Genomic DNA, 6940 nt, shown 5'->3' on the forward strand with positions numbered 1-6940 from the left:
TCTTATTAAAAAAACCCAGAAGAAACTAAATCAATGGCTACAGAGGGAAGGTATCTCTAGACTAACATATGGTGCTCTATCTTTATATCTTGACCGTAAAATAAGCAAGGAGATAGACCAGATGCTTTTCAACTTTCTTTGGAGAAACCGTACCCATTACATTAGGAAAACTGTTGTAATGAACACTTATGAGAATGGTGGACTGAATTTTCTGGATTTTACTACTTTAAATAATACTTTCAAGATCAATTGGATAAAACAATTCCTAAGAAGACCCACTTCTATCTGGAATTGTATTCCTCATCATGTCTTCTCTACTTTTGGTGGCCTTAACTTCATGTTGTTTTGCAATTATAATATTGACAAAGTTCCAGTGAAACTTTCTGCTTTTCATCGGCAGGTTTTCTTGTCATGGTCCTTAATTTATAAACACAATTTTTCTCCACACAGATATTATATATGGAATAATCGGGATATATTGTATAAAAATACCTCTCTGTTTTTAGAATATTGGTTCAGAAATAATATCCTATTGGTGAGCCAACTGGTAAATGCAGAGGGTCTTTTACTCAGTTATAAAGAATTCTTATCACTTTACAAGGTCCCTGTAACACCTAAAGATTTTGCAATTGTTTTAGATGCCATTCCCTCAGGTGTTGCTATGTTATTCAGGAACATGTCAAGACCTGACCCTCAGAGCCTACCTTCTATTGACCCTGTTGACTCATCAGTAGGAAAGATTTGTTTCTCTTTTGGTCCATTCAACAACAGAGCGATACGATCCTTGTTTCAGCAGGATGTTGTATCTATACCTTATGTCATGCCTTACTGGAATGGATTTATTGATAATATCTGTTGGAAAAAGTTTGGATGTTGCCACAAACATACCTACTTGTTAACAAAATTAAGGAAGTTTCCTTTAAAATTATTCATAAATACTATCCTGCCAACCACTATATGAAGAAGTTTAAGGAAAACATCAACTCAAATTGCTCCTTTTGTAATGACCACCCAGAAACAGTTGTGCATCTTTTTTGGCATTGTATGCATGTAAGAAAACTGTGGCAAGACATCAGTAGGTTTATAATTGAACACATTTATGAAGATTTTACACTATTGTGGAGAGATGTACTGTTTGGATTCTTTACATACAATAGAAATAAGCGGAATCATTTTTATGTAATTAATTTCATTATTCTTTTGGCCAAATTTCATATACACAAATGTAAATTTACAAACAGAAAACCACATTTTCGTATCCTACAAAAAGAAATTGAACTGTATTTTAAGACGGTTAAATGCTCTACTAACAAAAAAGCTGTTAGAATTGTAAGTATATGCATGTCCCTTAAGGTCCTTGTGTAATTGTAATGTGAAATTGTACCCCCTAGCTCGATTGTCCATTGTTTGTAATCTATGTATGCTTGTGTTCCCTCGTGTGCTTTATGTATTGATTTGTTGTTAATAAAAATAAAAAAAATATTTAAATATTTAAAAAAATAAAGATTCGAGTGTTCAGAGCTCTGAGGTAGTTAATAAGACTGCTTCCAAGATGTCCGCCCGCCTGTTGTTTTCAAGGTAATCCACTCGTTCGCGTACGCTGATTCATGGACCGACTACTCTACAGTGCACAAAACATTAGGAACACCTGCTCTTTGCATGGTTTCAGACTAACCAGGTGAATCCAGATGAATGCAATGATCCCTTATTGAGGTCATTTACTTCCACTTCAATCAATTTCGATGATGAGGAGGAGATAGGCTGAATAAGGATTTTTAAGCCTTCACACAACTGAAATATTGATTCAGTGCTGCCAACTCTCACTCATTTGACCCTTCACACACCATACCGCTTATTTCTCAGGCATTGAAAAAAGTACTGCTTCTATTTTCTTATTCATTTTCCTGCCACCTCACTGTGAAAAGCGGCAGATTGAAGCTTGTGATTTGGTTTAGTAGGTGCACATTTAAGTAATAAGGCACGAGGGGGTGTGGTATACGGCCAATACACCACAGCTAAGGACTGTTCTTCAGGACCAACACGTCGCTGAGTGCCTGGACACAGCCCTTAGCCGTGGTATATTGGCCATATACCACAAACCCCCAAGGTGGCTTATTTCTATTATAAACTGGTTACCAATGTAATCAGAGCAGTAAAAAATACATGTTTTGTCATACCCATGGTATATGGTCTGATATACCACGGCTGTCAGCCAATCAGTATTCAGGGCTCAAACCACCCAGTTTATAAATGTAATGAAAGACCCCTGTTAGATGAATTTGGTAACTATGTGTTCATTAACCAATTCAATTAAACTATTCAGTCTGCTATATCAGGATTTGTAGGATACTGATAGAAATGAAGACAGACAGAGGCCCAGTCTACAATAGTTAAATGTTTTCTCACGGGAACGTTCTCCCTATCATTTGCGGTACATTGGTCTATATACCTCACATTTTGTCATAAATGTCCCTCCTCTCAGATACTATGGCAATATAGTTCACAAGCCTTCTCACATTGTCTGCCACCCGTTAAACAATCTACTACAAGCCCAAGGTCTCTCCCCTCCCTGGGTGGGGACAGAATGTCCTGTAAGGAACACAGTATTCCACGATAGCTCCAACAAGGTCCAGAAAGTCCTTGTTCTAATTCTTGACTAAAACTACACACATTATAGTCAGTATTATGATTATAATAAGATTCATACATTCATACAGTAACAGAGAGTATTCTGTTTAGTTATAGTTCTAAGTTAAATGTATACATATTTTAGTTATTATTCATAAAAATCCCATAACACCCCTCATGATTAGAGTCAAGCAGACAGCCCCTGGCAGACTGGACAGGCATGTTTGTTATCTTCTGAACTAAGTTGATGAACTCAACTGTCAAAAGAGTAGTAAGGCAACTTGTAGCTCTGTGTTGTACACATAATTGTCAATAAATTAATTAGTCACAGAATGCTTCCTTTTGACAGCGTATGACAATATAGCCCAGTGCCTAGAGTAAGATGATGGAAATGTTTTACAAATCAGTCTCAAACACCTGAAGATTGATATTCATTAGACTTATCATGAATGTGGAGTAATTTGTAGAAACACCCAGTATTTGTAAACATAGATCAGTGGTAGCCAACCCTCTTGGAGAGCTACCTCGAGGCAGGATTTTCTATGGTCCTATTTTAAAGGGATAGCATAGTTCACCCAAATTAATTACATATTTACATGTTTGTTTCTTATGGAAAAGGAGAGACCGCAATCCATCATATGGTTAGCCACTGCCAGGTCCGGCGGCAACGAGAGATGAGACGTTGAGCGGATGGAACCGCCACTTCAATCTCATGATCTGGAAACAGAAGGCTGGTATCCGTAACAAAATCTGGAATGGTGACAGGCCGCTGGAAGAACACTGGAGAGTGTTGTGTGCGTACTCCACCCAGGGAAGATGCTGACTCCAAGTGGCGGGGTTGGCAGACACACAGCACCATAAGGTGGTCTCCAGATCCTGGTTCACCCGCTCCGTTTGACCGTTGGACTGAGGGTGATAGCCCGAGGACAAACTGGCTGATGACCCCAGAAGAGTACAGAACGCCCTACAGAATCTGGAGGCAATGGCCCCGCCTTGGAAAAGTGGTCCACAATGACCAGGATGACAGTGTGTCCCTCTGAGGATGGAAAACCCGTGATGAAGGGTCGAGGAGGTGTTGTCAGCGGATGAAGAACCCCCAGAGGCTGCTGACGAGGAGTCTTGTTCCGGATGCATGTCGGACAGGCAGCCACAAAGGTCAGAGTTTCTGCCTCCTCTGAGGTCTACCAAAACCTCCCCCTCAGAAACTCTAGTGTCCGCTGCCCTCCCAGATGAGAGGTGAGACTCGATGAGTTAACCCACTGAAGTACCTTGGACCGTGCCTCAAGTGGAAACAAAAAGTTTGTTAGATAGACAGCCGTCAGGAACTGCCTCCCTACCTTGTGCCTCCCTCACTACAGTCTCTATACCCCTGGACACTGGCGCTAGGATGAGCGACCTGGGGATGATGGATCCAAGCGGCCAATCCTCACTGGAGCTAGAGAACTGTCGAGAAAGGGCATCCGGCTTCACGTTCTTAGACCTCGGACATTAAGATAACGTGAATCTGAACCGAGGGAAGAAAAGAGCCCAACGAGCCTGTCGGGGACTGAGGCATTTAGCCTCCTGGATATAGGCCATGTTCTTGTGGTCAGTCCAACCGTAAATGGATGTTCCAAACCCTCCAACCAGTCCGCCACTCTTCCAAAGCCATTTTGACTGCAAACAGCTCCCGATTGCTGACATAATAGTTCCTCTCTGCTGGAGTGAGACGCCTGGAGAAGAAGGCACGGGAATGAAGCTTTTGGTCTTTAGCCGAGCAATGAGACAGAACCACAACCACGCTAACGACAGAGGCATCCACCTCTGCCACAAAGGGAAGAGAAGGATCCGCATGAACTAGAATGGGTGCAGAAGAAAACCAACATTTCAGGTTCTGGAACGCCTTCTCAGCAGCAGGGGTCCAGCTTACATGCCCAGCATTTCCCTTGGTGAGCGCTGTCAGTGACGCAGCCACCGAAGTAAAGTCTCTCACAAATCTCCAGTAGAAAAACCCCAAAAACGCTGGACTTGCTTGATTGTGGTGGGCTGCGGCCAGTTGACACCACTTCTACCTTTTGGGAATCCATCCGTACACAGCCCTGAGACACGATGTACCCAAGGAAGGAGATCTGAGGAACGTGAAACTCACACTTTTCGGCCTTCACAAACAATTGGTGAGAGAGGAGTCTTTGAAGAACTTGGAGAACATGTTGGATGTGTTCAACCATGGACCTGCAGAAGATGAGGATGTCATCAAGTTACACAAACACAAACTGGTGAAGGAAATCACGCAGCACATCATTAACCAGGGCCTGGAAAACGGATGGAGCGTTTGTAAGTCCAAACGGCATGACACGGTTCTCATAGCGTTCAACACCCCAAATGGACATTATCTTCCACTCGTATCCCTGTCTGATGTGCACCAGATTGTATGCGTTCCCATAAATCCAATTTTGAGAAAACCGTAGCTCCCTGGAGTCTTTCAAAGGCTGACAACATAAGAGGACGACGGTAATGGTTCTTGATGGGAATGTATTCCCCATGCCTCTTTCCAACAAAGTGGACGACCGAATAAATCCAGCCGCCAGCGCCTCGTTAATTTACAGTTGAAGTCGGAAGTTTAGCCAAATACATGTAAACTCAGTTTTTCAATCCTAGTAAAAATTCCCTGTTTTAGGTCAGTTTGGATCACCACTTTATTTTAAGAATGTGAAATGTCAGAATAATAGTAGAGAGAATGATTTATTTCAGCTTTTATTTCTTTCATCACATTTCCAGTGGGTCAGAAGTTTAAATACGCTCAATTACTATTTGTTAGCATTGCCTTTGAATTGTTTAACTTGGGTCAAACGTTTTGGGTAGCACTCCACAAGCTTCCCACAATAAGTTGGGTGAATTTTGGCCCATTCATCCTGACAGAGCTGGTGTAACGGAGTCAGGTTTGTAGGCCTCCTTGCTCGCACACACTTTTTCAGTTCTGCCCTTAAATGTTCTATAGGATTGAGGTCAGGGCTTTGTGATTGCCACTCCAATACCTTGTCTTTGTTGTCCTTAAGCCATTTTGCCACAACTTTGGAAGTATGCTTGGGGTCATTGTCCATTTGGAAGACCCATTTGCTACTGTAACCGATGTGAAATGGCTAGCTAGTTAGTGGTGGTGCGCACTAATAGCATTTCAATCGGTGAAGACACTCGCTTTGAGACCTTGAAGTAGTGGTTCCCCTTGGGGCCGCGGCTTTTGTGGAACGATGGGTAACGATGCTTCGTGGGTGACTGTTGTCTGTGTGTACAGAGGTTCCCTGGTTCGCGCCCGGGTAGGGGCGAGGGGACGGACTAAAGTTATACTGTTACATTGATGCTGTTGACCCAGATCACTGGTTGCTGCGGAAAAGGAGGAGGTCAAAAGGGGGGTGAGTGTAACGGATGTGAAATGGCAGTATGACGGCTGCATGGTCCCATGGTGTTTATTCTTGCGTACTATTGTTTGTACAGATGAACGTGATACCTTCAGGTGTTTCGAAATAGCTCCCAAGGATGAACCAGACTTGTGGAGGTCTACATTTGTATTTTTACTTGTACTAATGATGTCAAGCAAAGAGGCAAAGAGGCACTGAGTTTGAAGGTAGGCTTTGAAATACATCCACAGGTACACCTCCAATTGACTCAAATGATATCAATTAGCATTTCAGAAACTTCTAAATCCATGACATAATTTTCTTGAATTTTCCAAGCTGTTTAAAGGCACAGTCAACTTAGTGTATGTAAACTTCTGACCCACTGGAATTGTGATACAGTGAATTTTAAGTGAAATAATCTGTCTGTAAACAATTGTTGGCAAAATGTATTGTGTCATGCACAAAGTAGATGTCCTAACCAACTTGCCAAAACTATAGTTTGTTAACAAGAAATTTGTGGAGTGGTTGAAAACAAGTTTTAATGACTCCAACCTAAGTGTATGTAAACGTCTGACTTCAACTGTAACTGTTCATGGCTGCAGTATCTGGACCTGAGAGAGAATACAGCCCTCCTCTCTGAGAGGTGGTGAGGGCAGGATGTCGATAGAACAATTGTAGGATCTGTAAGGAGGCAGTTCGCTGGCCCTTCGTTTGCGAAAGACCTCACCCAGATCCCAGTACTCCCAAGGCACGTGGGAAAGATCAGGCTTGTAATCCCCAGCCAGGGGAACAGGAGAATCGAAAGCCTCCAGGGCCCGGAAAGGTTTGGAGATAGTTGCTGGTGGGTGGACTGGAAAGGATTTCCACCCAGAACTCTTCCCGAGGGCCAGTCAATTTGAGGATTATGGATAGAAAGCCACAGATGTCCAAGAACCAGG

The sequence above is a fragment of the Oncorhynchus nerka genome, linkage group LG9b (assembly GCF_034236695.1).
Source record: "Oncorhynchus nerka isolate Pitt River linkage group LG9b, Oner_Uvic_2.0, whole genome shotgun sequence".
Classification (NCBI taxonomy): domain Eukaryota; kingdom Metazoa; phylum Chordata; class Actinopteri; order Salmoniformes; family Salmonidae; genus Oncorhynchus; species Oncorhynchus nerka.